We start from the raw sequence: 26,621 nt of genomic DNA, 5'->3' as shown, positions 1-26,621 counted from the left end.
GGGATCAGGGAAACACACCTGCCATCTTCAGAGACTACCATAAGCACTTCCACTAGACAACTGAAGGAATAAGGAAAGGGTCCTAGCCAGCTCTGTACATATCAGTACATGGAAATAGGATTAGCCTGAGCCAAAATGGAGGCAATTGCTCCTCTTTCAAAGGAAGTCACCTAGGTGGTCCTCCACATTTAACACATTTAATACTCCCAGCAGCTGCAGAAGGAAAGTAATGTTTTTTTTTCCATTATTGGATCTCTGCAAACATGTTGGTCTCTGAGACTGCAATGTCAACGTAAGTTTGGAAGTTCTGTTTTCCTGATACCTGATCCCCTCTCTTTCCTGAAAATGCACTGTTAACCTAAAATCACACACACACACACACACACACACACACACACACACACACGTACTTGTTCTATGGGAAATTAGTTATTGAAAGTACCATTCACAGAAAACTACTGAATAAATAACCATAATACATTAATAGCTTTGAATGATGGTTGTGTACATCAATTTAATATCTCTGAGTGATGATTAATTGTGTGTATCAACTTGACTGAACTAAAAGATGTCCAGATAGTTTGTAAATCTTGTTTCTCAGTGTGTCTTTGAAGGGATTTCAAGGAGATATTGGCATTTGGATAGTTAGACCTAGTAAAGAAGATCCTCTCTCCCCAATGAGAGTCAGTATTATTTAATCCAGCGAGGGCCTTGGTAGATAAAAGGTGGAGGAGAAGTGAATTTGTCCCCTGTGCTAGAGCTGGGACAGTAATCTCATCTCTCTTAGCTTTGGACTCTGCACTTTTGGTTCTCAGGTTGTGGATGCTGATCAGAGTTTATACCATGGGTTTCTCTGATTCTACCACTTTTGTATTTGGGCTGAATTGATACCAGCATTGGAAGCTTCTTGGTCTTCCAGCTTGCTGATGGCAGATCCTGGAACTCCTCATCTTCCACAATAATATGACATAATCCCTAAAAAACTCTGTTGACATAGAAAGTCAATTGGATCATTTCTCTGGAGAACAATGAATAATGCACTGCACTAACTGAATGTGGCTCAGTAGTCTGAGGGAAACATATGTGATAAGATAGGCGGACCTGCAATGAACATCAGGCAGACAAAGACAGTTTTCTGTATATTTTTTCTAATGCAGATGTATCCGTCTGATAGAATAAAAGTCTTAATTCATGAATATATGAACTTTAAAATCATGACGTCTTCTTTGAGTCTTTTTTATATAATACTAGATTCTTATTTTTACAAACATATTCTCTTTATGATAGAAAAATGAACTGTAAATTTTATTGACTATGTCAGTATTTTTAGAGATTGTTGTTTCCTTTAGATTGCTTCTTTTATAAAAATATTTTCTGCCTTGATTCAATAAAGTTACTCTCTTTTACCACAGATTTTTTTTTTCATTTACTGTGTAAAATCTTTTTTGTAATTCTTAGATTTAAGTTTTAAAATACAGTCCCCAGCACATTCACAAATGAAAAACACACAATATATGTAATGTTACCTGACTCGACATGCCTGTCAACAAGGTGCATCTTTTCCTAGAGACAGATGTAACTGAAGGAAGATAAACTAAAACCTTATCAGATTCAATAATAAATATAATAGCTTCTGAATAACAGAACAGTAAAATAGATTTATATTTTGAATTTAAATTATGTACTATTGATTTTATTGGATTGAAAACAACTGACCTATATTGTGGCAAATAGTTATAAAAGAATCAATATCTATTTTAGCTAAACCTACAAGTTTATTTATGTGAAAGGTGTCTTGAAAATATGTATGCAAATATACTTATTAGATGATATACAAGAATATTTTAATGGAAAGTACATGTCAAAGGACACACAAAATATATAATTATTACATTCAAATATATACATCTTTTATAGAGCTAAATTTTTGTAAGAGAATAAAATATTTATCATGATGGTATAAACAAAAATACAGGTTTCTGTTTTGTTTTTATTTTTAAAATTTAGTTAAGTCTGAATATTCTTGTTACAATGATGTCTATTGCTTTACTTTTTTGAATTATAATTGTTTTCACATATAGCTCCATGTACATTTAATTTTCTTTTCAAATAATAGGCATATAGTTAAGTAGTATGAAAAGTTGTGACAACTTTGCTGTTTTAGGTAATAAGACTTGCTGATAACTTCATTAATCAAGGAGGTTTATATTTTAACTCAGATTTCAGTATCCTTGTCTCTTCTAGTTTAGAAAGCTGTCCCACATGATGCAGCCACTTAGCAAACTCTAACTGACTTGAATGTCAGAGTTGTAATAAGTCAAATTTTTTGAAGCTAGATTTCCATGATGATATAATTTAATAAACTTAATCAGTGACAAACTATATTAGATAATTGGAAGACTTAAAGCTCTAATATAGTCAGAGAATTATTTCTGAGCAGAATTTTCTTGGTAAATAAATCTATATATGAACTATTAGATAGTGAAGAATTATTCAAAAATGTATTTTTTTGTAGGAAAGAAACACCAGTAAATATTAAATCTATAATTTTAGGAAACCTATGTTTAAAAAACATTGACAATAATTTGATCAAGTTTATCTTTAGCTTAATTTTTATTAAATTTTATTAGTTGGTCGCTTATGCAATTCCAGTCTTTAACGTGTATTCATGTAATGTAGTTGCAGAATTTTACTTTCTTTAATTGTAGTAGTTCTTTTATGTTCCTTACATTTCTCTTTCCATATTTATTCTTTGTTTTCTTCAGAATATGACTTTGAGGGAAAAATTGTAGGACTGCCTGGCTACCAATTTCTTATTTTTCCTCATAGCATGTTGGAGAAATATAAAGTAATGCCTGTAAAATAATCATTATCAAGGATGGGTATTTAGCTCAGCAGCACAGCACCTGCCTGGCAAGTGCAAGGTCGTGAGTTCAATTCCTGGTACCGTAACAAAAACAAAAACAAAAACAAACAAAAACAAAGATCATTATCCCAGTTAGAGAAAGGTTTCTGAGAACAAACATATATTATGGAGAAATAAAATTTTCTGTTATGTGGAAGAGCTAAACCAATTTGAAAATCAGGGATCAACTTATTTACTATAGTAAAAGAAAATAAAAGGGATCTGTTATGGTTTGTGTCTAGATGTCCCCACAAATACTCATGCAGTCATGGGGTGGGCTTCTAGAGTTCGTGACTGATTCATGATCCATTGCTGGGATTATGGTTGTGAGTGCTACACCCACCATGGAGTGGGTAGCCTGCATACAATATAAGGGAAAGAAAGAGTTCTCCTTTTACCTCTCTCACTTGTTGCTTTGCTGTCTTCTGCCACCATAAACTGTTGCTCCACTGCCATGTGTCTCCCTGCCTTGGAGTCAGCTGCTTATGGACTAAAACCTCTACAGACTTTGAGCTAAACAAACCTTTCCCCTTTTAACTTTGGGTGTGTGTGTTCTGTCTCAGCAATGAGACAAGTAACTAAGATGCCATCTCTCAATTGCTACAAGTATCCAACATGTGGTGGATTGACAACTGGTGGTCAACTTATAACATCCAGCTGAACTGAGAAAGCATAGTGCTGGGTGTGGGAGGCCCACCTGGGGATTGCTGCCAGCAGCATAAGAGCCAGTACTGGAAAAGAAGGGGCTAGGCTGTTGGCAGTTGGTAGAAGCTATAAGGACCTGTTGGTTCTTTTGGAGGATCTTGTCATGCTGGCTTTCCTGATTAACTCAGCTATTTTCATCCTGTGAGGAGCTCCAGACCTTGTTGGCACTGAGAATGGCTTTGGTTCACTTTGAGGGAGCTCTGGTCCTCACTCTGAGCATCACTTCCTGGCTCCAGAGGGGAAGATGGTGCACTTCTCCATCTCCTGAAGAAGCTTGAGTGTTGGCTTTCCTGAATGGGACTAAGCTGCCCTGATCAGCAGAGGAGCTCAGAACCTCATTTTTGCTGAGGATGACCATGGTACTTCTCAGGGGAGCTCTGGTTTTTATTTTGAGCATCACTTCCTGTCTCCAGTGTAGATTCCTCAGCCTGCTAGCACATATCCTTCATCTCACTGACACAGACTTTCTAACTTCTACAACTTACCTTTGGGCCTTCCAGCACAGATCTGTGAAACAGGCCTGCATGATATATTGTTATGGGTTCTGGGTCTCCAGTTGGACTCGGAGGAGGCATTGTTATGAGCTTTAGGTCTTCAGCTGGATTCATGAAGGATATTATCAAGGGACCAGGCCCTCAGCTGGTCAAGGTTCTTTGGTGTTTAGTGTGTGGACATATTTCCTGCACTCTTTTGTATATGATTCTTTAGGTAACTATTATAAATAATTTTATTAAATATGTGTCCTCTATTATAATGTTTCTCCTTGCAAAAATTCCAAACCATGACACAGCATAAGTGCATGAAGGGTGATCTCACAGACATTCACAGCTAAAATTAAATTTAAGACAATTTGTAATATAAACACTAGAAATGAATACACAGAAAAACAAAATTATACCTATGTTTGTGACTTAAAGGATTTCATCTTTTACTTAGTTTTCTGCATTTGTAACACACAGGTAGGATACATGTAAGTAATAAATCATCTGTATTAGTCAGATGTTCATTGCTATGTCCAAAATACCTTATACAGGTTTAAAAAAAGAGAGAGGTTTAATTTGGTTCATAGCTTTGGGGGATTAATTCCATAGTCAACCGGACCCAAGGAAGAAGCATCACTACAGAAAAATGCAGTGGAGCTAATCTGCTCACCTGTGGCAGCTTGGAAGGAGAGCAGAACAGTGCCACAGACGAAGGGAAGAGGGATCAGCAGAGACCACAAAGTGATGTGTCTATGACTGTCAGATGAACCAGAAGTGTGCTTCCTAATCCCCTAGGCAGCTCTCAAGTCAATAAAGGAGATGATGTAGCTGAAAAACAATATATCATTGACTATAGTTAATAATGATGTATTATATTCTTAATCTTGTAAAGGAAGTAGATTTTAGGTGTTACCAACACAAAATAATAAGCATGTAGAGTTGATCTAGCCACTCTACATTGTGTACATATTTTTAAACAACATATACACACAAAATATATACAATTTCTATTGCTCAATTAAAATTCTAAAACAAAGGGACAGGGATTCAGCTGACTGGCATAGTGCCTGCCTGGCATGTGTGAGGTCCTGAGTTCAATTCCTGGTATAAATAAATAAATAAATAAATACATAAGTAAAAATTCTAAAACAATACATTTCTAGAAAACTTGAAAAGAATTACAATGATATTTGCGTTCAGATATTACTCAAATTAGATATTACTAATTTGAGTGAACAGTAAGGCAAATAGTGAAATTTGAATTCTGGTGAGAATTTAGAAATTACTATTAAGTTTTAACATGATAATGATATTGTAGTGATGCCGCTTGTCATATTTATAGATGTAATACTTACAATTTTTCTTAAATAATTCAGTGGAAGACAATAAACAGTTTATAAGGGCATGAAATGAATATTTTGCCCAAGAGTCAATACATGTTCAATTTTGTAGATGAGAGTATTTTTTCTTTTATGAAGCTCTCCGAACTTAGTCATTAGGATGGTGATATAGCTCAGTAACACAGCACCTGCCTGGCAAGTGTGAGGCCCTGAGTTCAATTCCCAGTACTAAAAAACATTAGTTATTAATAATTTTTCATATTTGAAAATTAAATGGAATATATAAAATCTGAAAGAGAAAGGATTGCTATGATGGAAATCAAGAATAACTTGAATTTATGAAGGCCCATAGCAAGTGATAATTACTGACACAATTTACTGCAATGCACTTAAGAACAACCGAGCTTGTGAACTTTACCAAACACAGCTCATAAATTAGTAGTAGGCTGCAGTAGTTTTCAAAATAACTTTATTTTAGTAATTGTGTATTTGTGTGGAGGAGAAAAAAGAATCTAGTATACATGATATATATATATATGTATTTGCATATAAACACATATATGAACACATAGATAAATAGATGTATAGACAAGTGACACATAGATAAATGATAAAAAAATTATACTAGATGTCTGGAATTCTGTTTGACTTAACATAGACTGTGAGAGCTTTTATAAAGACTGATTTATTCATTGAGTACTGACTGTATTTAAAGTAGTGATAAAATTGATGCTGATAAATTAATTCTCCAGATATTTTTAAAACAAGTATTTTAATTATTTGCATCATTAGTATTTTAGCGCTTTGCTCGACAGTCTGCATACAACTAAAACATTCTGGTTTTTGGAAGCAGGCACATTTATGTAGAAAAATTATTTCCAGAAGCAGGTGGGGCAAGCACCATGATCAGACTCCTGACTTCTATCATGCAAGCTCTTCAGAATACTGTGAACATTTGGGTCTCCATTTCCCCCCGTTAGAGACAAGGTGCCCTTCAAACTGATGGATTTATACCAGAAAAATTGCATGGCCACCTTTGTGGAGTACAGTCAAGTCTACCCCTACATATGAATGACCAAAGCAGGGGTCATCATAAAAAGTTGACTACGCTGAAAAACAGCAAAGTATAGCTATTACTGTCAATTCAGGAGGGCTAGTGACATGAATGATAAAACAGTTTACAGTTAAGAAATAAAGAAAACGGCTGAGGATATAGCTCAGTAGGCACAGAGCCTGCCTGGCAAGTACGAGGTCATGAGTTTGATGCCCCATATTAGAAATAAAGAAAAGACAAGAGTTTGCTAGACTGACAAGGATGGATGAATGAACTGTTAAAAGAGAACTGTTAGGGTGAGAGATATTTTTGTTTTTGTTTTTTAAGGGACTGAAGATATGGAAAACCATCCCAGTATACGTAGATATTGATATCTGAGAAATGTGTTACCCAGGGTATCTCATTCCTTGTTAATCTTCCTAGAATTCCTGCATTGTAGCTAAAGTTGCATCTACGAGTTGCCAATTGCAAGGCTATTTACTTAGGCTTCCAAACACCCCTTCTTACTGGCAGAAAGACTTATTTTTATCTCAGCTTGTTTTGCTAAGTGTTAGGTGGTAGAAAAGATTTCTTTAGAATGGGAATTTTTCTGCTGAGATTTTTAACCATTTTGTTGCCAATGGATGATGACTACAAATTCCAGCATAAACACCACTTTGTTTTACCGCTTGTATTAGTCAGCTTATGTGCATTGAAACAATAACTGACATACACAGCTTAAACGCAAAATGTTTATTGTTGCTCATCCTCTACTTGGTTGTGGAAGTTGCTGGTGCAGGAACTCTTCCACCTCACTGCAGATGGGAGCAGGTAAGGGAAGAAGAAGCCAGGGAAGGGAAGAAGAGGCACACTCTTGAGGGGCACAACTCCAGGGACATTTCCTCCACCCAGGCCCCGCCTCCTAAGGGTCCATGCATTGGGACTCATCAATGAATTAACCCAGCGGGGAGGTTGGAAGCTGCTGCAGTACATAAACCTATGGGGGAGACTTCATAACTATGGAAATAAGACTGTATTAATATGTACATAAAAGTATAGTGAATATATCAAAAATGAAAATGACAGAGGAAAACTTAGTAGAATAAACTTTTTGGAGCAATTTTGGTTTATATTTTCTAAAGGGATAATTTTTCTGCATAAACATTACTTTGCTGAACCTTCCAAGTGACATTAAGCTACATGTTGAAGTTAAAATACTTCCCCGAAAAACTTTAACCATACATAAAACTACTTCAACTCATTCTTTTGCCAAGTATTGTGGTTCCACTTGGCTCTGAGATTCAGCTCTGGGATGAGTATAAAGACAAAGTTATCTAATTAATTAAAATTTGAGTGCACTTAAGTCTCTGATTTCACAATTAATGAATCATGCTACTTAAATCAACTTTTTAAACAAATATGATACCACCTATTATCACAAATAAAATGATCCACATAGATGCATGTTCCTTGATCTGCTTGTGCTCTAGTCTGCATTAAGCTGTATTCAAGATTTCATCTATCTCAATGACAAAACACAATCTACCTTCCTTTCTCTTTGCAATTTTTTAAATGGTGGTAAATTTCGAGATCATTCGCTATTTACTATTAAAATGGTTTGCTTAGATTTTACCCATATTGCTTAGTGTGACTATGATAAAGAAAATGATTTTCAGGGAGCAGAGAAGCTAACTAGAGACTATACTTCTCAAAGTGTCACAATATCCCTATAATGCACTAAAATTTGGCCTCTGACTAGTCAGAACAGAAAAATTAAAGACAGTACTTAAAATTTTAAAATAAGATTAATGATAAAAATTAAGCAAAACTGTGTGCTTCTGTACCTACTGGATTACTCTGCCCTCTTGGTTGACTGAATGATAGCGAATGATAAGATTCATATGCTGTGTTTCTTGAAGTCATTTGGAAATTCTATCTTTGCTTATTTTAAAAATTAGTCAAGTTTAAAAAAAATTGGAAATGATGCAGCACTTCACTATACAAAGTGGTAGGAGTCCAACAATGGCTCTTATACTGCATATTGTTTTCAGATCAATCATTCTAATTACTAAATTCAAGCATGTAAAATTGGTCAAGAAAAAAGAAAATTTAAACATTGACTGTTCCTCTCAATAAACTATAGACATCAGCAATATACCTATTTCAGCTATCCTTATATATACATATAAGTTTTGCTTTCATTTTTTAAAAAGAACCAACATGACAAAAACAAATACATAAAAAAAACAGCATAGAGAACTATAAAAATGATACAGGATTTCAAAACATGGTGATAGGATATTAGCAATGGTTGTTATACTACACAATGTCATCTTCAAAATGGTTGCACATATAACCAGATATAGGCATGCAAGACTGATAAACAATTACACATTAACAGTTCCTTTCAAATTAAACTATTAATTTTTTAACTTGTTACTATCTTTGATTGTTTGATCAGTCTTACATTCTTATGTCTAATGAACTGAGCAATTTGTTGAAGGTAACACTATGTAATTTAGCAACCATTGTAAATTTCTATCATTTTGTCTTGAGGTCATGCATCATTTTTGTTGTTTTTGTGTTGCCTTAATTTTGTCTTCATTTTTTTGTCAGTTTTTTAATTTTTAAAATTAAAAAAGATAAAAATTAGTCAAGTAAAAACAACAAAAAATAACAACAACAACAAATACAGTAAATATTTACATTTGAATGCCTGGGTGTGGTGGCACATGCCTGTAATCCAAGCCTGCTGGAGGCTGAGGCAGGAGGATTACTGAGAGTTTGAGGTCAGCCTGGGCAACATAATGAGTTCAAGGCCAGCCTGAACTGCGTAGGTAGGCTCGGTCTCCAAAAACAACAACAACAACAACATCAGTTTGAGTCAAACAAACCAGTATGTGATGAGTTTATGTATTTTCCTCAGTTTCAAAAGAATTTATTATATATAATTGTGTTTAAGGTTTTGGAGTTATTTGACTAAATAATTATTTATTAATGTATGTTTCTGAAATAAAATGTCAATGACATTTAATGCATTTTTAATAACTGGTGTAATCTAATAAAAGAGCACATTTTCATAGATGAGTAAGTTATACAATATAAAGTGGATAAAAGTTAGACAAATATATAGAGCAAATGGGTAGAACACAAGTATCTTAATGTCCTGATGACTAATTCTGATCAATTCAAACCTCTTTCAACTGGAATAATTTGTGTGAATTATGCAGAAGGTTGTTAGTGCATGAGTCAGTTTTGCTGGAAGCACGGACTATTCCATGCACAGAAGGCTCAATAGGGAAATAGTATCCCAAGTCATCATAAGGATTTAGAGCTCTTGAAATTGAAGTGAATGTGTTCAGTGTGCTCATTCACGTACATAAAGGATAACTTAATAATATAAGTACTGATTGGCATTGTACATACTATAAAATATACACATTTGGTACAGTATATGACTTATAACTAATTAAAACTAATTTAGATTATTAGTCTTTTAGGTGTATTTTGATTGAAATGTCATTATTTAGATTTGTTATTAACAAATGTGGATTTTATTAGAAATAATTTCTTTAATTGACTTGAGTCTCCATATTTTAAGATTAAACATATAATTTTCTCTACTACACAAATGATGTCCACATTTTGTGGCATTAGGTGTCAAAGAAAGCAATTCATTAATATCTTGCACTTTTAAAAAATGTTTTAGTATTTAATGTGTATAAAGTACTTAAATAGAGTATTGAATCTTCAAATGTTTCTGCATACTGAAGCAGTAAGGGAGTGGTTTGGCTGCATATGAAAGCAAATACACTTTACAGCAACTTATGGAAAAGAGGTGTGTTTTTCCTCCAGAAATGAATCTAAAACTAGGCATGCCATGCCTGGGGGAGCAGGCTAAAGGCCCTCACCTTAATATTAGGTTCTTTTCATCTTTCTGATCTGTTAGTTTTAAGGCCTGACTGTTCTTATTGTTCTCAAAATATCTTAGGTTCTTGAGGTATTGGAAAAGCATTCCAAATTTAAAATAAGTACAAGAAACAAATAAAAACTGTTGCTTAGCAGAATCTGTCCTTCTTTCAGAACGCCTATAGAACTACCACAAATGATATGTGCTTGAAAGTATTCTGTTGCCTAGAGCTGTGTAGCTGTGTCTCAAAGGGAAGCTGAATGACAGAGTTTTCATCTGGGTGAAAGGAAATGAGGGTTCTGTGTGGAAGGAAAAAGATGGCTGTGAATGGAAGGTGAGAATCAAGTGGATCTGATACACATAATCCCCATTTGACTGTTACTAAATAAAGGCCTAGAACAATTTAGTTTATATAACTGAGTTATATAGGTGATAAATGTCAGTGCCAAGATCCCAAGAAGCAAAGTAAAATGCAATGTTCTTTACTGATTAAAACTTTCTAATGAAATTTGTTCTTTAAACCTTTGTAAACAAAAATAGGCTCGCTAATTTGCATTTCAGAACAAACCTTTCTGCCCAATAGATCTCACACTAACAGCATATTATTTTTTATCTGAAAGGTATAATACATATTGTGAACTAGGAAAAAAAGCTGTGCAAAAAAAAACAAACAACAATAGGGGGAAGGGGAAAGGAGGAAAGGGAGAAAGAAAAATGGTATGTATTCACAAATTAGTTAAAATAGTTATACAGCTAGCTTCTCTTAGTGCCTTGGAAAGAATGTTTCATGCTAATATTGTTTAGATAAGATATCACACCTATATCTTGTACTCTGGTTAATTAATATGAAGACAACAATATGCAATGTATCAACCATTGTACCTGTCCTATGAGACTGTTTTGAAACTTGGTGTCATTGTTTATCTTTTTTCTCTTTAAAATAAAAAACCAAAACAAAACAAAACAATAAGTTTGTTTTATGTTTCTTCCTTGTCAATGCACCTCAGCATCCAACTTACGTCCTGCTCTTTTATTGGGATCTGCAACACTACCTCCTTTTATCTTTGGCTAAATAATATCTGATAATCATAATTTTAATTAATATTCATGGAGAAGATCCTACTCCATTTGTAATATTTTATTTATTTACTTGTCAATGTAGAAGGATTAAGTAGCCCACAGATATTTACTGTAAAATGAAGACTTTCTTTTCACTCAACTCATAAAAATGATTCAAATGTATACCAAGTATTTCTTGCATTTGCATAGCTAATTCTGTATGCACACATGTATACATACTTGTGTGATAAATTCTCTGAAAGTATCAAAAGTTATACTTGTATCTTTTCCTTCATACTGATAGCATAGAGTCTCCTATATATTGGCATGCTGAAAGGATTTATAGGATAAGAAATTTCAAGAAAAATACTGAGAATAAAATCTCTCAATTATGGTTACTATGTAGCTCTGGTTGATTCCATAAAAGGTTGTAGGACTTTATTGTAAACAATTTTGTATATCTCATAGCAATAAACATTTCAATTTTCTTGCTTCAGTATGATGATTTATAAATATGTCTTGTACATTTAAGTCTGTTTTCTTCTTGTCAAAAATCACAATGTTTTGAGATGTTCAACTTATATCTTTAAAAAATATCTTCCAATTATATTTTAAGAATTTAATATGGTTGTGGAAAGTTATACTTAAACTAAAAGTCAACAGTGTAAGACTCCAGAGTACCTATGCTCCTAAGGTGTATTCCCTCAAATAAACAGACTCAATCCATTCTGAAATTCAATGTAATCACTTAAGAGAAAGTTTTATTTCACATAAACTAGATATTTAAATGTTTAATATTGTTGTAGGATATTATCTTACTTTAAATTCAAGAATGAATGATAACAAATATTTTACAGGATCAGTGTATGAATTTTATAAAAATTACTGAATACCAAGTAAAATAATAATTTGTAAAACAGAAACATTTGTAAGATACCGGTCACCTAATGATAATGGATTTATAAGATTATAAGAATAGTTTGTAGTGAACAACATATACTATCAATAGAGGTTTATAATTATTTGATATTCAGCATAGTATTTTCAAATACTAATGTCTATTTCAAAACTAAAAATTATTCAATTCAAATTTAACATGGATGATTAAAGATTAGAGAAACTAACTTTTATATTTTATTTTTGAGTGTATTTCACATATAATTTTTATTAACTAATAGTTAATAGCAGATAGAAATTAAACAAATAAAATATTACAATTACTATATCTTTACTGACTAATGCACAATAAGACCCTCAAACTGCAAATACTACCCACTTTGAAATACACACAAACATTGATTTCTATTTTCCAAGGCTAACTATTGAAACTTTTTAAAAATCAGTTTGGTTGATTCCCTATATAGTTTTTGAAAACTGTTTCCCAAATAAACAAAATAATGTACATAGTTAAAGAGAAAGGTACATGAAACATTTTATGTGATTGTTTCCAAAATATATTAATGTTATATATATATTTCTTTTTTCTCTTACTATTGCATGCTTATTACTTATGTTAATAATCCATATAAATCTTACTCTTTCACTCCTCTTTTCATTTATGTATTTATACAAGCAGGTGTTGCATGGCCACATCTCCATTTCCGCCTCTACGCCAGGTGCTAGATACAGAACAGGAACTAATCAGAAACAGTACGGCACTCGGCAATATTCAAAACTAAATGAACTGAAATAAGAAAGTGAACAAGTAGAGATCTAGGGCATGAACTTTCAGATTTGTCTTTAGGCAAGAGACTTAAAATGTGAGATTACATCACAGAATACTGTGGTTAAGACTTGTTGAATTCATTTGTGGCCTTCAGAAGAGTCTGCTGTGTATAATTCTGTTTCTAAATTGTTCAGTATATAATTGCTTTAAATAATTTATATGTATATTGAACTGGTTATCTCATAATTTGCATTTATACTTGTTCATAATTATGCATGAATTTCAATTGTTTATTCCTGAGAACCACAAAATAGTGCTGGACTCCATGGAAAAGTCAATATTTTTATAAAATGATAAATTACTATAAATGCTGGCACTCTCCAGAAGTAAGACTGAAGAAACATTTTTGGAGAGCATTGTCAAAGTGAAGTTAAGGAAAGTGAACAGTAAGAATGGGAGAGAGTCAAAGATGGAGATCAGGGGAACAGCAACACTTAATGCGTCACAGAGGTAGAGAAACAAGCTAAAGACAGTGAGAAGTTTCCAGAAACATAGAAGGAAACAAATTAGAAGAAAATGATGCATTGAACAATTTGGCACTTGACTGATCCTCATGAACAGAATTGAGAAACTGTAAGATGCACTTTCAAGAGACTTTTAGAGTCAAGTTTGACTGTAAAGTTTGGATACTTATCTTGGAAAAAAGGACACAGAAGTATTTACTGAGGAGTATTGATATACATTTCAGGGAAAATCAAAAAATGTAAATCTATGTGATTTCAATGACAGAAAATTCAGTTGTAATACTTATGGATTTTACAATCAAAACTATTTTTATTTTTAGAAAAAATATGAAGTTATTGATATTAATCAATTTTACAAAAATATTCTATTCATGGTCTCTTTTACAAATTTACTTTTCAGATTTTATCATATGAACTACACAGCGTCCTAGCTGGCCAGGTTAAGCCGTGAACCTTATGCACACATATAACATAAATAATAAAGGTATATATCTTTAAAGAACAAAAGCATGGCCATGTGCCTTGTAATGAGTGAGTACGTTAGCCATCTAGTTTTCTGAGAGATAAAGTATAAGCACTTGGTCTTAAATTGCTTTATATTTTTGGACATATTTCTGTGACAAAAATAATACAAAATCAGAAAACTAAGTACCCTACTTCATGAATAAAACAGCACAGTAAGTGATTGTAAATTACAAAGGCTCGTGATTTTTTAGTTGGAATTTTCAAATGAAATTTCAGATGGTGAAAAAGAGATACAATTACATCTTGACAAGAGAAATCCATCAATCAAAACTATTCTAAACTCACAATATTTTACAAAAAATTATAAAACTCAGAGTTTTGAGCAAGATGTTAATTGGGTCACCTCACTCCAGCTAGGTTAAAAAAATCTTTTAGCTTCTAGCGAGGTGGTAATTACATTCATTCTTATAAAATGAAAGGCCTCTACATGGGTAGAAAATTCTTTGCACATAGCTAGACAAAGACTGAGAAGAAATCAGTGAAGTATAATGACAGAAAAGAATTAGGACAATGAAATATATAACTACACATAATTAGCATGCTAACAACCTTTTATTTGGGCATAATCAGTAGTTTTTCTAGTGGGTTGATTATTACATTTTAATCATAGAGTTTCTTTGGCTTTATTCTTTCCTAACAAGTATTTTGAATGCTGAGAAATTTTTCTTTTCTTAAGAAAGTACTAATTTGAATTTTTGACCACTACATTTTCTTTGACTTTTGACAGAAAATGCCTTTCTAAAGTTTTAAGTTAATTTATAAAAGTATGGAAGTTTCAGGGACTGTTGTTTTCTTTTGGATAAAATGATTTTTCATCCAGTGTAGGAAATTTCCCTTTGCTAATTCTGGTCATCAACTTTCTCCTCCTATTGTAATAGCCATTTAATTCCCTTTGTTTTATGCCATACACTCCCGATTAGTCTTTGGGTAAAACCAGTTGCATGCATTCAAAAGTACTTGTTTCACAGTAACAACTTGTTATTTCTTAATATCTACAGAGATGTTTTGAGAATGGCACTTTTTTCAGCCTTCTGTGAGACCAGTCAGATACAAACAATGCTCCAGAAGTGGAACTTTTCATGAGCTCCACCCTTGACTATCTCCAGCGTTTGCCTCATTGAAGGAGGAGAGAAGTCAGCTACAGATTCTGATATGCTCTCCAAATTTCAGCAGATCTGCTCTAATAAACAAACACTTCTCAGATTATGATAAGCATTTGGTTAATTTCCAGAGTAAGGAAATAACTGATTTTGACAGCTTCTTCCCTTCTTTTTTGCTTTCATAGAGAAAGTTTTGAATATAAAATTCAAGATTCATGGAGATTTCTCTCTGCAACCATATTTAAAACTAACCCCTTCTTGAGTATGTATCTCCCAGTCTCATATAAACACATAGAGTAGTCCTCCTTTAAGGAAGTTTCAGATGCTAGAAAACTTAATGGAATATTGCAGAATATAAGCAGCTCATAAGTTTAAATTTGTATTCTGAGTAATGGGATGAAATCATGTGACATCCTGTGCTGTGATTCATTGCCACTCATAGTTGATGACAAAGAGGAAAAGACGGAGAGAGCACAGTTATATAACTTGTATTGCAGTATAAAAGTGTTTCATTGCATATCATTGTTACTAATCTATCGCTGTGACAAATTTATAATGTAAACCTTTTCATAGATATCCACATATAGAAAAGAACAGTATACACAGAGTTCAGTGTACATAGAGCCCAGATTGGAGTGAGCACCGAATATCATGTTAAAATAGAATTTCAATCTTCCTTATCTCATCATGCCCATTCACTTGTTATAATTGCAATTATGATTGCAAGGTAAACATTAGCAACACCATGTACTGAACTATCCAAGAAAGAGCTCTAAAGTAAAGCTGATGGACTCTAATTCCCATTACCCTGTATCCTTTCTGTCAGAAAGTCATTTTGTTTTAACAGCAAATTATATATTGAATATCTTATCATTTCTTAATTTTTGTAACCACTAGGTTAGTAAAAATCCCCACAATTTCTTATATATCCTATGATAGTATTGTACAAATAATTTCTCATCATTTTAATCCATTTGCCTTAGTAAAATTCTTTTAAAACCAATAAGTATTTGTCATCAGAAGTCAATTATGGATGAATAAACTCTATATAAAAGTAACTTACTAAACAGCTTAAAACAAAAAGTACTTATTTTTATGTTTCTACTAATACACACTAGTCTCATAAATTACATCTCTCTATGGTCAGCTATGATTTGGTTTAGTGACTTTGGTAATTGTGATTGAAACTAATTTACCAAAAGCCTTAGAGCCTTAGCTGTAACCACTGCACTGACCAGGCAATGGCCCATGTGTCTTACTTGTCAACCCACCAGCTCATTCATATCATCATGGTATCTGTAGACAGTCAAGAAAGATGGTGTCAAAACACACTAGTTCATAGCTAAGGCCATTCTAGGTTCAATCAATGGAGGAAATGATTCTATTTCTTGATAGATGTGTGACAAAATTATCAACAGCTTCATGTACAGGAACAGAAATTATGAAGGTTTTAAACTGAAATTTAACAAATGTACATTCTCAAATCACTCAAAATCAAATCTAACATGCTAATAATGACCATAAGACCCTCTATTTGTTATTGCCTATCTCCTCAATTTTACTTCATATATGACTTCCTGACAAATTATGCCACATGAAGACTAGGTTTTCATTTTCTCAAACAGTAGCTTTTTTTTTTTCATTTAGGCTGCTGTGTATTTACATTGTCTTTGGACTATTTTTTCTCTAAATTTTCTAACGAGAAATATATTTACTTTATAATTCATTCTTTTTATTTTATTCATAAAAAATGGCCTTTTACTAAAATAATTGCCTCTGATTATTTCTAAAGGCAAAACCACCAAACACACACAGTCATACAACTACACGCACACACACATACACACACACATATAATTAACTTTAGGATACTACTTTATCTTTTATATCATGTTATGGTTTGTGTCTGTGTGTCCCCCCAAAGCCTCATGCGGCCATGGGGCAGGCTTTTAGAGTTTGATTGATTATGAGTGTGAGAGCTGCACCCGCCCTGGGGTGGATAGTTTGCATATGTAAGGGAGGGGAAGAGGCTGCTTGGGGCCATTCCTCCCTTTTAGTGCTTGTTGTTTTTGCTGTGTTCTGCTGCCAGGAGCTGCAGCCCTCTGCCATATGCCACCCTGCCTTTTAACCTGCCAAGTATGGACTAAAGCCTCCACAAACTGTAAGTGAAATAAATCTTTCCTTCCTTAATTGTGGGCATCAGATACTTCGTCCCAGCAACGAGAGAAAAGTAACCAAGACATATCATTACTTATGATATATATATGTATATATATATGAAATATATTTAGTATCCTTTTCCCCTATCAAATCAGTAATTTAAAAAACATCTAATATTTCCATACTACTGTTTCTCAATCCATTTCTCATTTGCTTCTTTATTTCCTCTGTTTCTCATTCACCTTTTCCTACTCTTCCATTGGGTTAGTAAAGCATATTTGTCCATGGCTCAATGTAAATTTTTGTTTTTATCTTGTTGGAGAGTAGTCAAACCTTTTGAATATGCACTGATATTTTTCTTCAGTTTTGGGAATTATCTGTTTTTAATCTTTTTACATATAGTCACCCTCATTTTTTACTGGACCTACAAACACACACTTTTTAATCCATTCTTGCTGAATATTACAGGAATTTCTTGCTTTTTGGGGATATTTCCAATATTTTTATCCCTATTTTTATTTGGTTTTGTGTTTTCATCAACATTGATCCACTTCATTAATTTGGTAATTTTCACCATTCAATCTACTAGTAAGCATCAAAGAAATTTCAGAATTCAGAAATTAAAATTTTCCATTCTACTAGAAACATTTCATACTGAAAGATTTACATTTTTCATGAAAACTTCATATTTTCCTATTTGTGTGTTTTTCTCTATTCATTTGAATAGCATAGTGATATTATGTCAACAACTTTGACAGCTAATTTGACATCTGGAATACATGTAGAATGATTTTTAATCTTTTGATTTTAGTCCTGAGATGTCTGCTGTTACTGTGCCTGACAGATGTTTGAATGCCTACTTATATGTGTACACATACATAATACTTGTGCAAAATCAGGAAAATCTCTTCTTCTACGTAGACTTTAGCTTTTCCTTTCCAGTAATCAGGAGAGAATGCTGTTAGTCGCTTTCAACCAGCAAGAGGCTGTGATGATCTGAGGCTAATATGAACTTCGAACAATGTTGAGAGTTTTTTAGTGTGGTCCTGACTTCTAACTGTGCAACAAAAATTGTAATTTGTTCTGGAGGAATCTTCTCACCAGCATGCTATGAAGTATATATTGACTATGACTCATTGAAAACCGCTCCACTTTTGAGATGTTTTTCATTTAAATTTTATTTTCCAACTGCATAAAGCCCTGCTAATCATCAAATGTATTGAATAGTACGATAGATGTCCAAAGATCAGGGGCAAAACTGCAACGTGTTTGAAGATCCAGTCTTCAGTGGTAGCTCTACTGATTTGCCACTCCCACTCTCTGCTGGTCTTTAGCACAGGATATTCACTCAACTGGCAGTATTTAGAAAGACCAAACACTCCAAAAATCTCTGGTAACACAGATCTTTTGAAAAAGGGAAGGGAACAAACAGATGGAGAGTGAGGAAGGAAAGACAGGGAAGGGCATGAAAAAAATTAAGGAATTAAAGTGTGCTATGCACATGTACCAACTCCCCAAATTAAATGTAATCACTATATACTGTAAACATGGACTAATAAAAAATTTAAAGATGAAAACAATCTCTGGCAGAATTGTCTTTGTAAACTTTCATTATTTCATCACTATCAGCTGGCTCAGGACAGGTTAAATGTACACGTTTGCATTCAGCTATGCAACCATGCATGGAGGCCGTTTCTATTTATTTGAAACATGCATCATAAGAAGAAATTAACTTTATTAGCTTTATGGTAAGAAGTCATACTTGTCCTTCCATTAATGTGAAAGACAGCAAATCAGCGATGTACCTTAGAGTAACTGAGCAGGTGCAATTATGGGTGGCACTGTCAGAATTAAAATAAAAGTAACAGTTCCTCAAATGAAATACTTGTAGTGGAAAACTATCCTGTTTTAATTCATAATAAGCAAAATGTTATGTTGTATAAGTTGCCCAAGTCAGTCTTTACAATATCTACATTTTGAATTCCATAATTCAAATTTTCACTATAAGGATGTAGAATTCAAAATGATTGCTATATAATAACCTTTCAAATAGGAAAATTCTTTACCTGAAAACATATTTTATGCCATTTTCCAATAAATAATTGCTCAAATATGTTTTCTTACAAACTGTTCACACATTTCATTTTTCCAAGGCATTTGAATACTGAAAGAAATGTAATTGTACTTTATATGTGTATAATAATTATACAACACAATAGGTTTTATTCTGGCATTTTTATACATGCATGTGGGATACTTTAGTGATGCCCAATAGAGAGTCCTTTCATTGATTACTTGGGTATATACTTAAGAGGAGTATAAAGAAATCACATAGTAATTTTATTTTTAGTTTTCTGAGAAACCTTCATACTGATTTCCATAATGGTTCTAGCATCTTTACTAGGATTTATTGTTTCTTTTTTCCTTTTTAATAGTAAAGAAATGACTTATTCTGGTGGTTTTTACAGAAACAGAAAATAAATATAACTTTTGAGCAATATGTTATTCAGAAAAGTGTCTGATTGTTTATTCTCGCAATTCATATTCTTCATTTGGAGCATATTAAACTTTACAAAGCATTTTAATATTCACAAAGGTTTTATTAATAATACATTACTATATCATTTAGTCTAATCTAATTGTAACATTTCTCATATTGTAATGTTTATTTTGTTCTTTGAATTAAAGGTATATGAAATATTTAAAAGAATTTGTTTTTAATGTTTCATGATATACTTTAAGATTATATACATGTATATATGCAAAAGAGAATAAATAATAATCTTGAAGTCTTTCTTATAAGTTATAAAAGGTGTAATTGTGGAATTTGTTATTTTACCAACTAGTATTTTTGATCTTTTATTCACTGCATGGAATGAATGTTCAAGACGTATAGGTCAATTAATAGCAAATGTATTTTAACTGAGTGAAATGGAGATATTTTAGTGAGTAAATTTTTTAGTAAATTCAATATTAAGATATAATGTTTTTATTATTCATTTGAATGAGATATTTATTTGCAAACAATGAAAAATTCTGATGAGAAAATGATGTTTATAGTGGTTGTGAATGTTTCCTTTTTCATGCTTATCTAGAATGCATCTGTAAACACATAAATATCATGAATCAAAGCCTAACTAATGAAAATAATTTTTCTAGAATATGTGAAAGTTGTGAAATATATGAGATAAATTAAGTGATTGTCTTGGTTACATTTCTCTCGTTTGCTGGGACAAAAAACCTGATGCCCAAAATTAAGGAAAGGTTTATTTAGCTTACCGTTTGTGGAGGTTTCAGTCCATACTTGGCTGGCTCCAGGGCAGGGTGGCACACGGCAGAGGACTACAGTTCATGGTTGGGGGAAACAGCAAAGCAGCAAGTGCAAAAAAGAGGGCAAGAGCAAGCCTCTTTCCCTCCTTTATATTGTAAGCAGGAGTCCCCCACTCAGCAGGCGTGCAGTGTTCACACCATCTCTGTGCCCTCCTCTTGCACAGACTCAGGATGATACAAAGTGAGGATCAGGAAAACGCCCTACTCAGTCCCTCAGTTAACCTTCTGAACTTCTCACGTTGACACAATGAACAACATTTCACAGCTGCAAGGGCGTGTCTTTTGCACCCCAAGATGCGGAACTGCTGAGTCATTTAGCCAAGCCTCTAGACTCTTCAAGTTGATGCAATATATCAACTATAACAGTGATATAATATGTTCTTACATTTAATTTAATTGTATTTGAATGCATTTGATCACTACATGATGTAAAGTAATGCACATGAGATTAAAATTTTAAGGTATAGTATCAACTGATACAATCAACTGGTATAACCTGATTGATATATACATTATATATAATATATTTAAGTATCCAAATTTCAATAAAATAATTGTATTTTAAGGTTTTTCTTAGTGTGTATTAAATTAGGCTACATATCTCCCTCTAAATTAAAACATTAAACTATTGTACATAATATTGAATTTTTGTTTTAAAAGTTTCTTATTTCAGTCTGAAGTTATCTTTTTTTTTTCTGGTACTGGGAATTGAACTCATGACCTTGCTCTTGCCAGGTAGGCACTGTGCTGCTGAGCTAAATCCCCAGCCCCAGTCTGAAGTTTTCTTAATGATAATGTAAACATGTTTTAATAAATATATTGTATTTGTATTTGATTTTTGGTGAAAAGACTGAAATACACCTGCATATTTGAATGTTCCTGGTATATTTCACAAAATCACCATTAGTTATATCTGTATGTATTTTAGCTACATAGATGGATTTGCACAGAGAAAGGTAGAGAAAACAATGATTTAAGATTCAATATACTGATGGATAGAAATGTGACAATCTATTAAAGAAAAATGGGAAACAATAAAAACAACAGAACAAAATAAAGTAGAAAATGAATATAGAATTGAGGGTATACTAAATCTATACTTTGAGTCTCTGAAAATAGTACTAAAATATTTATCCCATTTAAACTGTAGAGAAGACTCTTGCTGCCATTCCAGCTTAGTAATGCAGTGCATTACTCATATGTTACACTGAGACTAAAATCTCTATAATATAGTAGCATATACCCACCAAAGTGTGTAACTAAGAACAATAAATATAAAAAGTAGATATACCTAAGCACTGGCAAAAAAGTGGTACTGTAGGTTTTGCACACACTTGGGAAATGAAAAGTGACTGAAATTGAGCATGCACATAATCTCATATGCTACTTTCAGACTACAATCTCTATAAAATACTACTGTACACCTACCAAAGCATTTCCATGGAAACTGTGTTCGTAAATGAGAAATTTATTTTCCTGTTGAAGTCAGAATATTGACTTTTCTTGTAGGGGCTTAGATTTAGGAACGATCAAGGGCTTTGAGATTCTGTGGCTGTTTTGTTCTATATCTGTTAAACAATTTTTTAATAAAAGAATATCAAGTCTATATTCCTACCAACAATGGAGAAGGGTCCCTTTTTCCTCACAGCCCTGTCTGCATTTATTTCTGGTTCATCTCTTGATGTTAACCATTCTTTCTGGAGTGAGATGAAATCTCAGCATTGTTTTAATTTGTGTTTCTTGAATGAGGAGGGTGATGAACATTTTTTCATACATTTAATATCACATTTCTACTGAGAAATGTGTGTTAATTTCAGATGCTTATTTTTGGACTGTCTTTAAATTTTGAGGGGTGACTTTTTTCAGTTCTTTACATGTTGTAGATGTTACAATTTTGACTGAGGAGCAACTGTTTTTCCCACTCTGTGGGTTGTCTTCACTCTGTTGGTTATTTGTTTCACTTTACAAAAGCTTGTTAATAAGATGAGATCCTGGTGGTTGGTTCTTTGTATTACTTCCTGTGCAATCAGGGCTTTGTTCATGAAGTGATTGCCCATGGAAATCAGCTTGGAGATTCCTCATAAAACTAGGACTAGAGGTTCCATCTGATCCACCTATTTCCCTTCCTGGTCTTCTCCCCCCAAAATTAAAAGTGTCATATAACACTGATAGATGCGCATCCTTATTTATAGCAGCACAGTTTGTAATAACTAAATCTTGGAAACCATCCAAATGTCCATGAACCGATAAATGGACAAAAAAAGATGTAGGTTTTTTTTTTTTTTTACATTGGAGTACTCCCCAGCCACAAAGAAGTATAAACTTGAAATATTTATAGCGAAATGGATGAACCTTGAGACCACACTCTCCAGTGAAATAAATTGGATATACATGTATAAATATAGAATTGTCTCTCTGCTGTGAGAAATTGAAAGTATAAATAAGAATCAAACTAAACATTGCAAAATAGAAAGAAACTATTCAAAAGGCAGGAGGGACTAGGCAGGGGGAGGGGGAAGGAAGAAAGAAAAAAGAAAAAAATAAGGGTAAATAGAAATTATTCTTTGAAGATAAGAAGGGGAAAAGTGGTTGAAAATAAAGGAGGGAAAAGGGAGAAAAGAGGAACTAAGATATATCATGTACAGGTCCAAATTCCCTATAATGAATATGATCATTATATATATCTAAATTGTACCAATAAACCTAATAAAAATATCAAGGCCAGGAATTTGTGATATGAAAAAATATTTTGGGGGCTGGGGATTTAGCTCAGCGGCAAAGCGCCTGCCTGGCAAGCGCAAGGTCGTGAGTTCAGTTCCCAGTACCGGAGAAAAACCAAAAAATAAATAAATAAATAAAAATCCATAAAAAAAACAAAAAAAAAAAAAAAAAAAAAAAAAAAATATTTTGTATCTGATTTCTAAGCATAAATGAAAGATATTTGTGTGAAATATCATTAAAAATAGTTTCAAAATATGAAACCAAAATCTCTGGAAATAGATTCTAGGAATTAAAACTTAATCTCATGAGCAAAAGTTGGCTTGTGAACTGGGATATTCCATACTCATAGGAAAGGCTCTCACACTTTATGAGTAATAACAGCAATTCCTTGTTTGAGGGAATGATGGCTTATTAAGTTTTCTAATAGACAGTGATGCTGACATGAGAAAGATTTATTGTTAGTCAAATTAAGGATGCCTTGTTGAATCCAGAATTCTAACTCTCAGTACCTGCACAGCAAGCTTTACTAAATGCTATGGCATTGAAGATGATTTAAATGAGAACATAATGAAGCAGACCTCTTGAAATGTGTTTAGCAAAACTAGTTCTGAAGAGTTGGGAAGCTCACTAAAACAAAGAAAATAGTTTCCAACTTTACCAAACATATTTTAAACTAAAAAATGTAAAATAAGGCCTAGCGTGGTGGTGCACGCCTGTAATGTTAGTACTCAGAAGGCTGAGAAAGGGGGAGTCTCTGCAAGTTCGAGACCAGCCTGAGCTACAAACTGAGTTAAAGGCCGGCATGAAGTGTATAGCAAAACCCTGTGTTCAAAAGACAATAAATAAATAAATGAATAAATAGTGTTTTATTCAAGTGACTTCAAACCTTCAAATTTTGGACAACAAAATGTGAGGTTCAAGATTTTCTTTTGCCATTTAAGTATAATGTATAAAATATTTTCCTTAAAGTTTTAAATAAATCGGTAGAGCATCAATCTGGCTGAATTGTCGTCATTAAAATTTCATCTTGATAATTGAATTTATCTCTCAATCTTTTTATTTGTAAATCTAAGTACATTGTGTTACAGCCTATATGAAAACTTTCTATGTTTCTGAAAGCATAGCAATTTATTATTTCCATTATTTTTTGGCACTGTATCAATACATTCACAATCAAATAGCATAAGAGAAAATAGACAAACCACGTGACAGGTAAAATAATTTATAGAGGCAATTGTAAAACCAATATTTCATTAAATGTGAACTAGAAAATGAGCTTTAGTAATAGAAATAAAAATAAAATTTAAAGATAAAAAATATAATAAATCTTGTAAATAATTGAGGGATCGGCAATAACAAAGTATTTTCACTGTGCGCAGGCTGTATTCCTAAAGACATTAACAATATATATTAAGAAAACACAAACTTATGTTTATATAAATCCAAATGATTTGTGTAACTACTGAAATATTGAGTTTTTTTAATAAAACAGAAATTGAATTCTGTAAATATTTAGAAAACACATCTTTAATATATCACCATTTTGACAAGCTTTCAGTAACATCAGATTTATGCAAAGAATCTATTATATTGTATTTTTTTTATGCTGCCATAAAAAACTCAAATTCTATTAAATCCTTGCGTGAGGCTGCTTCCGTCATTTTTCTTCCTGTTTCTGTGCCAAGAAATGAAATGTTGCATAATAGCTATTCCCAACATTGAAGGTATTAGTTTGATTCAAGTCTTTTGGCAGGGAAACTTTTCTAAAGTATGAAATGTGAAAAATGTGTAGAATAGATTGAAAATAAACTTAGATAGTCCTTGACTCACCCATATATTAATTTCTGTTACAGTGTTCTCCTCCCATAGTATGTAGCAGAAAAGGAAAATAATCTGAATTCTTAATTTCATTTAAAAAGTGAAGTCTATGATGGAATCTAATGATGATACTCTAAAGCGGCTCCGGTTCCTGGTTTTCACGCTGGCGTTTGCTCTTTGAGGCCGACACTGGGAAGTGAAAGTGCTCACTCCAGACTGCACGCTGCAGGCACTTTGCTGCACGGGGCACTGACATGTACGCGAAATAAGCCTTTTGCCAAAGAGGAGACTTGCCAGGGTTCCAAAGACAGCTGAGCTATGAGAGCTTCAGTAGGAAGCATATACTGTCATAGTTAATGTTCATAATTTAACTTTAATGGCCATATGACCTTAATTATCTTTGACTAGTATATATATGTATTTTTCACCTAAACCATAAATATTTTATTAAATCTCTAATTTAGTTTTGTTTGTTTGGTCCATCACACTGTAACTGTAAAAAAATGCTTCTAAGTGTGTAGAAACCATATGGAATCCAAACTCAACAAGTGTGACAATTTAAAATAAATTATTAATGTAAGAATGTGAGGCACATACGTGATCACTTTACAAAAAGGAAATGCAGTTCTCAAGTGGTAAGTCTAACAAGAAACTAAAAGGAAGCTATATAAAATATTTTTCCCTTGAATTTAAATAGTTCTCAAAGTTGTACAATTTTTGTATTTTATATATTACTTCTAGTTTTCATTAAATGCAATGTTATCTATTGAAAAATTCTGACAAAATTATTTGTATTTTATGTCGGTTGTTTGAACTATGATTGATTCATAACTGTGGTAAACTGCATACTTTTAGATATATACTAAAGCTCCTGCCACCTTGCATACTTTTAGAGTAAATGTGAAAATGTACCACTGATAAGCTTAACACAAAATGGAAATACTTTTCATGTCTATTAGAAAAATAACAGATTTTCAGGATCTCAAATATTTAACAATAAAACATTAATATGTGTTCTATTAATTATTAGGTCTTAATGTGAGTAATTTACATGAAATTCCAGACCCTAAGGCACTCCTCTGATAATGTGACAATAAATGTGTTGTTTTCAATGCATGACAAAAATATGACTCAGATATTTCCTATTTGAAAGAGACAGTTTAAGGACATTCTTACTAAATATTGTTTCAGATCGTTGTCTCTAGGGTATGATGTATAAAAGTCTTGTTACTATTGAAGTGACCTTGCCTGTGACTTAGTAAGTGTTGACTAGAAGCGTAATATTCACACTCCTTTCTTCTGCTAATCCTTGTCACATATGCTGTAGCTTGCAGCCATCCTCA

This window comes from Chinchilla lanigera, unplaced genomic scaffold, assembly GCF_000276665.1.
Source record: "Chinchilla lanigera isolate Chin_1 unplaced genomic scaffold, ChiLan1.0 scaffold00027, whole genome shotgun sequence".
Lineage (NCBI taxonomy): Eukaryota > Metazoa > Chordata > Mammalia > Rodentia > Chinchillidae > Chinchilla > Chinchilla lanigera.
The sequence above is the reverse complement of the archived record's forward strand: the minus strand, read 5'-3'. Positions refer to the sequence as shown.